This window comes from Acomys russatus, chromosome 1, assembly GCF_903995435.1.
Source record: "Acomys russatus chromosome 1, mAcoRus1.1, whole genome shotgun sequence".
NCBI classification, from domain to species: Eukaryota; Metazoa; Chordata; class Mammalia; order Rodentia; family Muridae; genus Acomys; species Acomys russatus.
The window spans coordinates 38,842,268-38,857,769 of NC_067137.1; the positions used below are offsets into that span (position 1 = coordinate 38,842,268).

Here is a 15,502-nt window from a genome sequence, read left to right on the forward strand (position 1 = left end):
CTTGGTGTGGTAGAATACACCTGTAGTCTCAATACTTGTAGGAGGAAGTGGCAGACTCAGGAGTTCTTGCCCGTGATTGGCTACATAAGTTAAACACCAGCTTGGGCTGTATAAGGCCACATTAACGAAATAAAATAAGAAAACTAAATGTCATCACTACCACCATCACCAACACCCAAACTTCCAAAACCCAAACAAATAAGCAACAGCAAAAGAAAGAAAGAAATACAGAAAGGAAATGGTAGCTTTGAAGCAGAGTGAAGCAGGACATGAGGACTTGGAGAAACGGTGGAGAAGACAGAGGAGTAAAGAGTCGGGACATTTGATGCTTGGTGAACAAACAGCAGTAGGAACCAGGGCAGTAGACAGCTACAGGGCAGAGGACAGCTTCGGGGTAGAGGTAGCCCTGAGCTTCCCTAAAGAATGAGGGATCATAGAGCAAAGGGGGAGCCACGAGCAGGCTAGGTCATGCTGGGAGAGCTGGGGACGTTGGGACATTGGTCAACCTTTAAAATGATACCAGAAGGATAATATCTGTTGTCAAATAACAACAGTACTTGTTGCTGACTCCATGGTGACCAACCTTGTGTCCCATAAGAGATGCACATCATGTCCTGGGTTTTCAGTGGCACAGAACATTCTGGAGCAATCTATCTCTTCAGTGTTATTCATCTGGGAAAGGTAGTCAGCCATTCCTTGCTTGTGGAGGGAACACGGCCTTTTCCTCATCTCCAGGTTAGGCTGACCTTGGCTTTTAACTTCAGGGGGATTATAGTGTGAACTTGCCACTGATGTAAGCTTGTGTGTGGCCTTCTGTGGCCCAAAATGGTGAGATCCTATCTGCATCTGCAAGCATTAAAAAAACAAGTCCACTTTTTCTATCAGCCAGCCTTCACTGGCATAGAAAGTACACATGTACACAATAACAAGTTTTCACACCAGTGTTGTGGGTGTGTGCACTCAGGGTTGTGTGACCTGTTTACTAAGACAGCCATAGCCCACTTGATCTGGAAGAATTCATATCAGAGCAAACAGAAAGGGGGCTGGAGAATTGGCTTTGCAATTAAGAGTGCTGGCTGCTCTTCCAGAGGACCCAGGTTCAGTTCCCAGCACCCACATGGTGCCTTTTTCTGATCTCTGTGGGTGCCAGACCAAGAACATGGTGCAGTGCAGCCATGTATATGTATGCAGCAAATATTCAAACACATAAGAATATAAAGCTAAAAATAATGTAAAAGAAAGCAAACACTAAGTCAGAATGGCCCACAGGCAAAGGAAATAACCATTTTTGTTTTAAGACTGTTTCTAGTTTGGATACTTCTAGAAGTGTGACCTGTGTCCCGAGCCTCAGATGGAGAGCACTGCCACCACAAATATTTAGCATGGTTGCATGCAAGTATTTATTGACAATGCAAGGCTTTATTTTAAAGGCTTCCCGGCTTATTGTGCCTCATGTCAGCAAACGTTAGCTGCAGGCTTTACCTTTCTGAGAAGGGCTCTGCACCAGGCCTTCAGTGAGCTCACACACCTACACGTCGCAGATGGCTCTGCTTTATATGAGATGAAACTGCATTTGGTGGAACTGATTAAATATAAAAACACCACCATCTGCCATTTATTCTAATATGAAATGGTTTTGGGCAGATGCTGACATCTCTCGCCATGATTGATTCATCCCTGACAAGGGACGAGGCGCTGCGGGTTGCAGCTGCCCACTGCTCAGACAGCAGCGCTTCCTGGAGCCAGTGCCAACCCCAGCAGTTTGATTTGGACTTAGCAGGTCAACTGAGAGCTTTCCTAACAAGACGCCTCCAAGCACTTCTACCATCTATCTCTCCCCCTCCCCTGACTTCAGGCCTGCACTGAGCAGGGAAGGTATTTTTCACGGGATGCTTGCTATGGACTTGTTTCTGTGCCTTCATTGTGATGACTGGGGAAGTGGAATTTTTAGAAAATAGTGAATGCGTTCACGTTCTTGTTACACATATGCTGCTGCTGGGTTTAAATTATTTTAAAATTATTTTTCCAAGTGGACAAGAGGGTTTCATTTAAAAAGCTATTGTTTACCGGGAAGTCACGGCACATGTTACCCACTGGCTGAGAAACAGCTGCGTCCGTATTGCTTAAACATCCATGGGTATTTCAATGCCCTTTATAGAGGGCTATAAAGCGTATCATTTCTGTAGGAATAATTTACTAACATTGTTTTAAAACACTTAAGTAATTTTGGGAAGAAAATATAAGGATCAGGATACTTTTTTGGCCATCTGTTTATATTTCCCTGTTTATGACATTATTGTTAGAGGTGGGTTGGTTTTTTCCCCCCAGAAAATTCAAGGCAGAGGTGAAGCTAACCTCTGTGTCCACCTTGAGTTTATTCTGAATAACCAGGCAAAGTATTTCTCTCTCTCTCTCTCTCTCTCTCTCTCTCTCTCTCTCTCTCTCTCTCTCTCTCTCTGTGTGTGTGTGTGTGTGTGTATTTAAGCTAGAGGTTGATGCTAGAAACCCTTCTTGCCCGTTCTTCATCTTACATCTTGAGATTAGGTCCCTCACGGAAACTGAAGGTCTAGAACCCAGGGAGGCTGCCTGAATCACGAGTGTCAGAGATCTTCCCATGCCCATCACCATCATCCCAGTCCTGGGTTTACCACGTGCTATCACCATACCCATCTTCCTATGTGGTTTCTGGCACTCTAAAGCCAGGTCCTTGTGCTTGATTGGGCAGGCACTTTACTGAAGGAGCCATGTCCCCAGCCCCTGAATATTATCTTAAATTAAAGGCAGCCAAACGATGAGTGTCCACATGCCTTTGCGCTGGTATCAGGCACATCCAGACATGTGTCATGGTAGCATGCCTGTTGGTCTGTCTATGCTTGTGGAGAATGATTATGCTGAATGAGACGCCGCTGCATGTGTTCTCTTCTGGCCCTTTATTCCACGGATGCTTTCTGGCCCAGTGACGACAACAGGGGGTTCCATTCTGCCATCTGTGATGGCTCCTTAGCAATGCCCCATGGAGTTCCCAGGGTCTTTCCCTTTCTGTTTTTATCCCCACAGTTTAGTGCATGTGCACGTGCATTTGCATGTTTGTATGTGTGCTTCTTGTGGCACATATGTGGAGGTCAGAGGACAACTCTTGGGAGTCAGCTATCTCCTTCCACCATGGGATCTTGGGGATTGAACTCAGGTCGTCAGACTTGGCAGCAAGTGCTTTTATCCACAGAGGCTTATCTCCGCCATGTGTCATGTCCTCCCAATACTCATGCCTTCCTTCTTGTTATCCTCCGTTGCCCTCGCCTGTTGGTCTTATATCTTTCCTGTTTTTCTAGATAAGGAGAGCAGCAGGAGCCCCTTTCTCAAGTCATGGGCAGGTTCGATTGGTTCCTCCGATGCTTCATTGGATGCACTTCAGCGCCTACTTCCCAGATCCTTACTCTCTTCTGACTCCCAGACCCTCTGTTTCACTCTCTTTGAGCCACACTCTAAAGTCTAACCTCAGCATTGCAGAGGGAGACTGTTTGGAGACAGGGTCTTCAGATAGGTGAAAGTGACCTAATGTGGGCTCTAAGCATGATGGGCATCCTGGATGAAGAGAACATTTGGACAGATCTCCAGACGGGGCTGCCAATGACACGCAGACACACAGGGAGAAGACAGGCATCCTCAAGACTGCATCGTCCATCCTCACAGCCATCCGAGGAGCCATCCTGCCCATATAGTGATTTCACGTTTGGGCTTCAGAACTATGAGCCAGGCACTCTGTTTAAGATGCTCATCTCTGGCATTTATTACAACAACCTAATTCAGATTCCCGCCCTTAGGGGTCCTGACATAAGAAGACTGAAGATACATACACTCCCGGGAAGATAGCAATTGTTGTCTTGAAGAAGCTGGGTGTAAAGGCAGATAAAGCTGGAGACCAGCCATCTGAAGGAGTAGAGGGTTCTTAGAGAAGGGGACACTGATGTCACTTCTCAGTGACTTGAAAGTAAAAAGGGATCAGTCTGTATCATAGTTACTGTTTTATTGCTTTGAGGAGACACTATGACCAAGGCAGCTTCTGAAAGAAAGCGTTTAACTGGAGGCTTGCTTAAGGTTTCAGAGTGTTAGTCCATGACCATAGTGGCAGAGAGCATTGGCAGGCAGGGATGGTGCTGGAGCAGTAGCTAAGAGCTTATATACTGATCTGCAGGCAGGAGGGAGACGGGGGGGGGGGGGGGGGGGGGGGGGGGGGGGGGGGGGGAGGAAGGGAGGCGGAGACCGAGAGAGGAGAGGAGAGAAGTGGGAGAAAGAGAAACAGTCTGGTGTGAGCTTTTGAAACCTCAAAGCCCGCTGCCAGTGATACATCCCCTCCAACCAGGCCACATCTCCTAATCCTTCCTAAACAGATCCATCAATCAGAAAACAGACACTCAAATATATGAGCCGATGGAGACATTTTTATTCAAACTACCACAGCCGGTGAGATGGCTCACTGGTTAAAGGCTGCTGCTGCCAAAGCTGGAGAACCTGAGTTCAATCCCCACGAGTTCACATGGTGGAAAGAGAGAACCGACTCTCATAGCTTGTCCTCTGATCTTCAAACAAAGCTAAGAGGTGCAGTTCTGCAGCCACCATGAGGTAATTATGAAGACGGCCTCAGAACAGGATGGTTGGACTTAGCTGTAGGTTTAAGGTAAGCGTGGTCTGACCTTCCTCCATGTAGCCTCAGCCAGGTGGGTGCTTCCCTGATGTCCTGTTCCCTGACACCCATTCCTCCTGTTGCTAGCTTTCTGGCCATAGGCCCACGGCTTGACTGGTACCATTACTCCTGTGGCAGTAGGTTTTATTTCACCCCCTTGCAAGCACATTTCTTCTGTCCTATGTGCATTGAGTCTGCACTGTGGAGGCTTTGTATATTAGCAGCTGAACCTCTGGAGGCTTCACACAGCCAAGCGCCGTGTGACCCAGAACATCACGTCAATTTCCTGGGAAGCTCTTGGTAACTTGGAGGCTCCATTCCTGATTAAAACTCATGCAAGCTAAGAGTTGTGGGTGTTTCTTGTTTTGTTTTGTTTGTTTTTGTTTTTGTTGTTGTTTTGTACCTTGAAGAATGTTCCAACTGTATCCACCAGGGTTCTCTAGAAGAACAGAACAGATAGAACCAATTAGGTTGGTTTACATGGTAGGGATGGCCATGTGCATGCTGGGAACTGAGGACCTGGTAGCTGCTCAGTCTATGAAGGTGGAGGGCTCCGCAGTCCCCGGGTGGCACTGAACGACTGGCATCTTCCTGGAGAGTGGCTTACATGGGATCCAGATTGGAAGAGTGAGGGAGCCACAGTGTGATGTGTGGCCTCCCAGCCAGAGCCCTTTGCAGATAGCTATGCACCACACACTCAAGGCCACAGCTGGTGAAAATGGGCAACTTGAATCACTATAGCCTGCCTGGCAGTCGCCATGGCTGGGTACTTGGACTGTTGCTATTTTGTCTTTAATGAGTCCATGTGCACTGCTCTCATGGTATGGTATGCAAGCCACAGGTCCTGTTCTTGGAGAGGATGCAGGGATCTCTATCTGTACAGAGGCATCTGGGAGGGTGTGTCCACTCCCCTCTACAATTCCCTGCTCACTTGTCACTCCAGGTAAGTCACAGTTGGGCTGGACCTGGGCTCTGCCTCTCAGTAGAAGGCACTGCTTTTCTTTCATCTCTATTGACTGTCCTGACGTGTAAGATGCAGTCTACAGACGTTTACATGGCCACATTTGTCAAGCAATGCCTGCGTCCACTTCCGCTATTACTGCTTTGCCTCTGGGGGTGTGCTGGTTATTTTTATTTCAATGTGACACGAGCTGGAGTCATCTGAACAGAGGAGGAGACACCAATTGAGGAAATGCCTCCATGTGATCTATCTGCAGGGCATTTCCTCAGTTAGTGATTAATGGGGGAGGGCCCAGCCCATTGTGGGTGGGGCCATCCCTGGCTGGTGGTCCCAGGTTCTATAAGAAAGCAGGGCTGAACAAGTCATGGGGAGCAAGGCAGTAAGCAGCATCCCTCCATGGCCTCTGCCTCAGCTCTGGCCTCCAGGTTCCTGGCCAGTTTGAGTTTCTGTCCTGACTTCCTTAAGTGATGAACAGGGATTTGAAATTATGTGGAAAAATGAGCCCTTTCCTTCCCAAGTTGCTTTGGTCATAGTGTTTCATCACAACAACAAAAACCTTTGTTAGGACAATGGAAAAACAATGTCTGTCAGAGATTTGGGCTTGGTGGCTAATTAAAAGTAGGCTGAGGAGCATGTGATTCCACTGCTAGGACGGAGAGATTCATGGTTTACTTGTCCCCCTTTCCACCTATCTCTCTTCTAAAATTCATTTTATAGGCCGATACTTTGTGTCTGGTGTCAAATAATCGACTCAAATCCTCTTCTCACTTAGAGACCATTTGTAGAAAAGAAAATCATTTCTCCAGTGAAAAGTACGTCTAAAAGACATTTTTGCTAGGGCTTTGGCTGTTCAAAATGGCACCATTAGAAAAATGTCCACTGTAAATTATGCAACCGCAACATCTAACGCTTATTAAAGTCACGCTTTACTAGGCAAAGCAATTTTTGCCTCTTGCAAATGTGGGCTATCTGTGTTGTGTGACAGCATGGTTCCTGCCCTTGTGTGGCGCTCCCCAAAGAAGCTGTGCAGTAGGACAGAGGGGTGAAACTGAACTGCAAGTGAATACTTGCGAGGTTCTGATTTCCAGGCGCTATGTTAGATTTCTCATGCTTGTCCAGAGGGAGGAAGGGGTAGAGAAGCAGCCCCAGAGACTGGAAGGAGTTCAGGCAGCTGAGCGGCTACTCCATCTTAACTGTCTCTGTGAGTTACTTAGTCACTGTTTTCTGTCTGGGTCTGTGCCTCAGTTCCCCTATTTGCATCTTGTGAGAAGGGCAAGGAAACAACACATTATTATTTGTCTTTGAATGACATGAAGAAAGCACACAACATCAGATCTTATGACCCCTGTTGTTTTTCTTATCAACCCAGACTCAGCTTGGGTCCCACACAAAGGCAACACTCAGGACAGATTTCATGTCATCCTGCGCTCCCGTAGCCATTGCTGTTCTTGAGAGCTTACAGTCCTGCTTGTACAGCTGAGTGGCCAACAGGGAGTGATTTAGAGATCTGTTCTCCCTATGTCTTGGATTAGAATTGCTGGCCATAAAAATCATCTTGAAGCCAAAACCACTCAGAGGTTTTGGGCCCCAAAGGACATGCCTTCCAACCACACACGAGAAGTGGGGTTTCAGCAGAACTGCATGTGTTTTTGATCACGTTATACAAAAACTCCCAGATTTAATGATGCAAACCTTTCATGTCAACTGTCAGCTCAATGTTACGATGCTCAGGATGACAAATTTTGATAGTGGTACCTTTCTCCCCTCCCATGGCCCATGTGGAGTGGCTGATGAGGCTGACTGTGGGAAGCCAGGTCTCCACTTCCAGAACTCACTCCACATGCCACATACCCTTTGAGGAAGGGCAGCCTTAAATGGAAGCAGTTGGCCCTGTAATCCTTACTGCTTTGTCATTGATGACCTCTGACCCCCATGCTCAAAGGCCTGCTTATCAAAGAACACAGTGCTGCATTACACATATCCGAAAGAACTGGCCAGTACATCTTATTCAAGGCACCTGAGAAGAGTAAATATGGGGTCCATCAGGAGACCTGGTTATGGTAGCAGCCAAATGGAGAATTACCTGAAACCTGAGGCCACAGCTCTAGTCCCTGGGAGGATGCAGTGTCTTCCTGGAAGCCACACTTCACATGTGGTGGTTTCATTTGAGTCAGAGCATGAGCAGGGCCTTTCTTGTACAGCCAGAAGCCATGGCCGAACAGCCAAAGTGGGAAGTGCACCCATACTCTCAAGAGAGTGCTAGGAATTAAGGTTGGACACCTTCCACAGGCCCAGTACCTCCCACTGCCTGCCATGCCCATCTTCAGGCTGGATGAGAAGAGGCCTGGGGAGGGGAGAGGAAGTCTTAGTGGTGCTAGGTTCTTCTCCCGACAGGGGAAATGGCCTGTCTTTCCTTCAAGTCCAGGGCGATTCAAGGGACCTTCAGGGCAGGTGGAGGTATGAGGGGCCTAGCCTGGTAGCTCAGCCCCTGGTAATATCTGCAAGTCTTTTGGCCCATCTGATGCTTGTGTCAGGGTGGAACTTGGTGAGTTCTTGGAGGAGTGTGACACAGACTGTTTGTTCCCTGGTGTCTAAAGAGGTGCTGGATTGTAGGGACTGGGGTTGGCTTGGGGATTTCAGATGTCAGGAAGCAATGTGAGGCCTGAGAGAAACAGAGGGTCGGCTTTATCCCACCTAGCGTTGCAAGGTCATTAGAGTGTGACATTAGAAGAGGACCCCAGGGATCTTATGTCTCCATATAGAGGAACAGGGAAGTTGTTGAGTACAGGGAACCCTTGCATACAGTGTTCAGGAGCCCCAATCCCAGAAGGCCCACAAACTGACACAGAACACCGTGAAGCTGAGAGGGTGAGCAGGGGACAGAATACCTGTCCTGTTGTGCAGCCACATGGGCTCTCTGGCTCTTCCATCATCATCCACTGCTTGTTCCTGGACTTTGGTCTAATGTGCTAACATATCACCTTCTAATGTGCGTGTTCCTGGGCATTTTACTCAGGGAGGTACTTTTCAGCCCCTCCCCCACCTCCCTAGCTAGCATCTGCAGGATGGTCTCTGCATGACACTGTCACGTGGTTATCAGTTCTCTGGGGGCTCTCCTGCTCCTGACACCAGTGAGTAAGATCAAGAGGAGAGGGCTTTGCTTTGATCACCGCTGTCCCCACCACTAACCAGAGACCACAGGGGGCTGTGAGTGTGGCTCAATGGGAGAGTTTCTAAAAACCAGGCTGGACCTAAAGGAATCAAAGATACCCACCCGGACTATGTGGGGAGTTATGCCAGATAGTGCTCCACGGAGAGGTTTCTTTCATCTTCTTCATCTGGTCTCTGGCCTTTTAGATATAACTAACACCTTCAGCTAAGCGGTAGGAGTTGGGTTTAACCAGAAGAGGCAACTGAGACACTGTGGGGAAGGGCATTCCCTGTAAGACTGACCACGGTAGAGAGTGTTCCTCCATCTGAGGCTGCAGCATCTGATCAGTGACACTTGTGCCTCAGCCAAAGTCCCCACTGTGTAAACTGACAGCAGCCTACCTGGAAGTTTTGGCACCAGGTGTATAAACTGACTACATGACTGCTCCGAGGTATGGTTAAGGGGAAGGTTTTTGTTGTAGACATGAGGGAGAGCAGCAGCAGGGGCATTTGAAAGGGTCCAGAATAGAGAGAGAAAGTAGTAGGCTGAACATGGCCAAGAGACTGAACTTGGCCAAGAGAGGAGGTATAGGGGAAGAGTGAGTGAGTGAGTGAGAGAGAGAGACAGAGAGAGACAGAGACAGAGAGGCAAAGAGGGACCAAGAGAACACAGAGCCGAAATAGCGGAGTTATAAGGAGAAGTGAAAGGCTGGGAAGAGGGAAGCCCATGAAGTGGAGAAGTCTAGATACTGTGAAGAGCTAAATACTTGTAATGCTGAGGGAGCCTTGGAGGCCAGCATGCCACAAGTTCCTGTGGAATTCTGACTTTTGTCTAACAGCCAGAATTTGGGGGAAATGGAGCTTCCTTTGGACCTAATGCCTCCCTCATCTCCCTTAAGACGCAGGACTGGTTTCCTCAGCTGGTTATTCAGTCTTCATGTGGGCTCCTCTCCTGCCCTAGGCCTGTGGCCACACACAGTCTCTTCTTTAAGCTCATCAGTAGCCTCTTGGGGGTGTGTCTATCCTTCCTACAAGGATGCGGAGGGCCAGGCGGCTTTTCCTCTGAGGCCCCTCCTGATCGAGCTAACCTTCAGAGCTTTGCCTTTCTGAGAGAGCCAGCCAAGCCTGCATGATACCGTGTGAATAGCTCCAATGGTTTCTTTTGGTTCTAAGAAGATCCACGCACTGGCTGAAGACAGGAGCGTGTGAAAGTGGACTCCTTACTCACTGTTCAGTGTAGAACATTTCTTGTCCTTATTTTATTCCTCTACTGTGAAATGGGGTTAATACGGGTGCCAGTGTCACAGGGCCAAAGTGACTCAACAGCACTGTATACAAAGGGCAGGATAAGCCACAAAGGAAAACTCGCCCAATCCAGGAAGGGCAGTACTTGGGTTCAGTCCCTTCCCACAGCAACGTTCAGTGAATATTTAATGGATAGGGTGGCATGCTGGAAACAGTGGCTCTGAGGAGCACACAGGTAGAAAATCCAATTTTGTATCTTGACTGAAAACACAAAACAATCACTGGAATTGAAAAATCATCCTAGCTTTTGAATATTTCTTCAGATTTGGCGTGGCTCCGTCAGAGTCAGCACTCAGATACTCAGGAGAGTAAGAAATAAATGCCGTAGTCCAATGGAGACCTTGTAGAATAAACTTAACTGTAAAGGGATCCTGGCCTCCTAATGTAATTCCACAGATGCACTTTGATTTCACAGCCATTGATCAATAATTCATTCAGCCCGTGACTGCTGATGATGTGATTTAATATGTCCAGCTAAATTACGTCCCCACAGGAATGCTCATGCAAACCAAAGGGAAAGGAACAATGGCCACAGTGCCAGCAGCAGGGACAAGCTGTGCCCCAGGATACAATCAACAGTCATCTCAGCGCAGGGCAACTGTGAGGGACCTAGATGGCAGAGGGACTTCATTTCAATCCCTGCCCTATCAGGAGCATCCAGGTGACTGTGACTGTCACCCCCAACCTCAGCTCTGCCAAGACACAAAAGCCTAGCCTCAGGGGAGCTAGAATCTGCAGTAATCCCAAATCTGTCAGTCAGGAGTCCTTAGCTCTTACTCTGGGCTGCTATGGTTGCCTTGCCCTAGCATCTCCTGAAGCTTCTTGTTCTGAGTAATAGAAAGGCATCGGGTGAATTGGTAGAAGTAGCCAGGCTCATGTTTGAGGAGATCAATGGTATGTCTGGTTTCTATAGGAAGAAGAATCTGATCCCTCTCTATCTCTGTCTTTCTGTGTCCCCTGCCCCCCATGTGTGTGTGTGTGTGTGTGTGTGTGTGTGTCTGTCTGTCTGTCTGTCTGTCTCTGTCTGTGTGTGTGTCTGTCTGTCTCTGTCTCTCTGTCTCTCTCTGTCTCTGTCTCTCTCTGTCTCTCTCTCTCTCTCCCCTTCACCATCACTTCTCTCTGTGTGTGTTTGTTCATGGCAGCATGTGCGGGGGCCAGAGGTTGATTTGGAATGCCTTCCTGTGCCTCTTCTTCCCTTTATTCTGTCATATGGTTTCCCACTGAACCTTGAGCTAGCTCTTTTGGCTAGATGGCTATGTAGTAAGCTCGGGATCTGCCTGTCTCTGCCTTCCACCGCTGGAGTTAGAGGTGCACACTGCCACACCTGGCTCTTTACAAGGGTGCTAAGAATCTCAAGTTGGGTCCTCATGCTTAGGTGGCGAGCATTTTACCCACAGAGCCATCTCCCAAGCCCAGGTCCAGGAGATTTTGACTAAATTGAACAGCAGAAAGGACTGGGTGACCATACAACCGCTTCTTTGTTTGCACCGTGGTTAAGAATGCCTCTTCCCTCTCTTCTTCCTTCATTTCTCCTCTTGCTTTTCCCCTGTTGCCACTGGCCTTGATCGGAAGAAGAAGCATCTTGGAGTGTTAGAGCTGACCTCAGTCATATTCCCTGGGGAGTAGCTCCAATTGCTCATGGCTGGGTGATCTTGGCATGTTATTTGAGCTCCCTGTTAGGCCTGTAAGGCTGAAGGTGGGGCGGTACACTCAGAGACACATTCTCATTCTGTCTCTGACAGGAGGAAGGCACCATGGGCTGGGGTTTATGAGCCAAGGCCTCTGGGAAGGAGCAGGAGGAAGAACATGACAAACTGGAGCAGCTGGACAGGCTTCAGTGAGTCCAGTTTCACGCTCTTGCTCAACAGGAGCCTTTTTCTAAAACAACAGCAAATGTTTCTATCCTGCAGTGGTATCCACAAATGTCCATCTTTTGTTTCATTTTGATACAGGATCTCACTCTATAGCCAAGGATGACCTTGAACTGGAGGCAATCCTCCTGCCTAAACTCTCAAGCACTGGCATTACAGGCGTGGGCCCACTGTACCCAACCCTCCACATGGATGGAGCCTGATTGCTGGTGAGGGGAGTGTCTTAGCCTCTCATTGCTGCTGTAACAAGTGCCCTCTACTCAGTAGCTTACACAGCAGTTTTTATATCCATTACCACCAGGGGACGGATACCTAAAGTCTAAGACAAGACTGGGCTCATGGCTTCTTCAAGGAAGGACCTGTTTCCTTTCTTCTTCAAGCTCCTTGGCTCATAGTTCCTCCCACCATCTTCAAAATGTATCATGGTTCCAGACTCTTGGTCTGTTGCCCCCACCCCCCACCCCCAGGATTCTTGACTCAAGGCCCAACAAGGTAAGTGAGGATAAACTGTACCGCAGGATCCTTAATTTACTTACAACTACCAAGTCTCCTTGGATGCTAAGTGTGGTGGTTCATCTTCATTGTCAACATGACTGGACTTAGAATCACCTAGGAGACATACCTCCAGGTACTTCTGTGAGGGTACCTCCAGGAAGATTGATCTGAGGAGGGTTGGTTCATCTGATGTGGGTGGCACCATGTCATGGGGCTGTAGTCTCTCACATAGTAGAAAGGAGAAAGGGAACTGAGAACCAGCAGCCATCTGTCTCTCTGCTTCTTATGTATATGATACGACTAGCTTCCCCATGTTCCATTCCGGCCATCATAGGCCATACCTTCAAACTTTGAGCCTATCCCCATCCTTGTTTCTTTGTCTTTTTTCCTTCCTTCCTTCCTTCCTTCCTTCCTTCCTTCCTTCCTTCCTTCCTTCTTTTCTTCCTTCCAAATTGATTTCGTCAGATATTTTGTCATAACAATGAAAAAAGTAACACACAGAGTAGTAGCACAGACATAGATGCTAAGGGTTAGGGCATGAAAAATTGTTTGCTGGGCCTCAGGGACCAAGGATGGTGACAAGATACAAGAAGATCGCCATCAGGGTCCTGCACCACAGTGGGGAGAGTAGACTGGAGACCGGTCTGAGGGTAGGGCCTGGTCTATATCTACTGGCTACTGAGGAACAAAGAGGGGACACCTAGGTTTCTTGTTTGAATGTGATTGATAAAGTAATGACTGAAACATCAAAAGCGTCTGCTTCCTAACTAGCGATGAGTACAAATTCCAGAGCTGTCAATAGTTTATAAGTCTGTGACAATGAAAGAACTGATCGTTGTAAACTGGTTATCGCTGGGTTGTCTACACTGATTTTGCCCAGATCATTAATTAGCAAATGGACCAACAGCTGCTGCAGCATCATAAGCAAGCTGTTCAGAATTGCTTTTGAGAAAGTATATCACAGTAAAAGGACAATTCATAACGGTGAAGACTGAGGATGTTCTGTTTTGTTGTTGTTATTGTTTGTTTGTTTGTTTCCTGATTCAGGGTGTTTTCTAAAGATCGCATTTGAGAACGAACGGCTTTCACTCAAAACCCTAAAGTAAGAGCTGAGCTCTGATCAATTAAACCCTTTAATTTAAAAACTGATGTGGGACAATTAGCTCTGTGTTTTCCAGTGCCTGGAGACAGCTGAGGTTTTCATTATCGTGCTGACTGTGGGCCTTAGCTCTGACTTGACTTTTCTTATCTTCCTTACTTCTTCTGTTCAGTTCCATAGTGGCATTGCAACTTCTCCCCCACCAGGGAATGGCTACTCATGGTAAAATAGATAATAGTTTTATGATCAGGACTCCAGACAAGTCTTCACTGGGATCGTCTGATGCACTTGGATGGCCAGAGAGGCCTCGGTGGCTTTCTTCCTGTGGCTGGTCTACTTGGACCATCTGAGGTGATTTTACTCACAAGCAGAAAGCCTCAATAGGGTAGGCTGAGTTGATTAAACTCAGTGAACCATCCCACCTCCAAATCCTTCTGGGGCTTATCAAATGGGATTCTCCAGCAAGGCAGCTGAGATACTTCACATGCAAACTGGGAATGTTGGAACCATGGTTAAAGCTCTCCTAAAGGCTGACTTGGGAGCCTGGCTAGCTCTGGGGCATCAGAGTGGTGGTTTTTTTTTTTTTTTTTTTTTTGATTTTGTTTTGTTTTTCTGCCAAGAATTTTTCTGGAGTCACTTTCCTAATTCTTTGATTTTCCAAACAGCTGTAGATTGGCTGCACCTAATGGAAGGGCAATAGAACCCAGCTGTCCACGGGAGAAAGGCCAAAAGCTCTGTGGCCCCTTTAATTCACCTCTAACAGTGCCCTCCCTGTATTTTGTCACACTTTGGAGTCAGTCTCTTCCCCTGCTGAAGCTTTGTGCCCTTCCTTAGTGGCCTAACGCCCTCAATGATGTGAAGCCAACAATTGTCCCAAGTGATAGTATCTGAACACTTCAGACAGCGTGGTGCATGGTGGGAAGAGCCTCCATCAGTGGCAGCTGCTGTGTCTACTGCCATTGGAGGTGCAGAGAGTGGAGGTGAGTGATGGTAGAGTCTAGTCTGTGAGTCCATCAAATGGCTCAGACTCTGAGTTGGGTCCTAATGTCTAGCTGGTCATAATGTCCATGACTGGATGTTGAGTGATTCAACTCAGTGCTTACAGGCTTTCTCCAAGGGTTTTCTGTGGGGACAGTAATTTAGTTTTTGGACTTTTAAAATTATATTTGTGTGTGTGTGTGTGTGTGTGTGTGTGTGTGTGTGTGTGTGTGTGTGTATGATGCTCATGTCACAACCTGTATGTGGCAGTCAGAAGGCAACTTGCAGGGGCTGGTTTTCTCCTACCACATGAGGCCTCAGGATTGAGCTGAGGTCCATCAGACTTGGAAGTAATGCCTTTAACCCTCAAGCCTACACTTATTCATTTAATATGTATCAATGATGGTAGAGAGAAAGAATTGGATGGATCAGTGGCCTCTCAGAGGATGTGGATTGTCTTTAACCATAATTATAACCTTCAAGATTCCCGGGATTACCCTGGCATGGAGGCGCACACCAGCCTTCAGCCTTCAGGGAGATAGAATCAGGCAGATCTCTGTGGGTTCAAGGTCAGCCTGGTCTACAAATAGACCAGCACAGCCAGGGTCCAGCACAGCACATGGAGCCTCAACATGGGTCCAATTAGATATAAGTAAAGCCCTGGAATAATGTATTTTAAAAAATAAAAATGAGTTTTAGGGACCATCACAACCCAAAAAATTCACTGAGATGAAAGGCCCTGTGGGTAATAAAAAATGTCTCTTTTAAGAAATTAAACAATCCTGTCATTTATAATGGGGATTAATAGGATTTTAAGCTGGACTGAATGCAAGGGAGGTGGGTGAGTCACAGCAGCCTTCCACATTTGCAGTGTCCTCCAGATAATTATTAATTAACACGACAGCAATTGTCTCAATGTCACATCATGGTGCAGACTCAGACACACGAATGGAAGATACTTC

At 47.4% G+C, this 15,502-nt stretch overlaps 1 long non-coding RNA gene across 1 annotated transcript in view; it reads left to right on the forward strand.

The window, feature by feature from the left end:
* Positions 1 to 15,502, forward strand: part of LOC127187893 (uncharacterized) — a 91,134-nt gene that overhangs the window by 15,238 nt on the left and 60,394 nt on the right. The window lies entirely within an intron of this gene.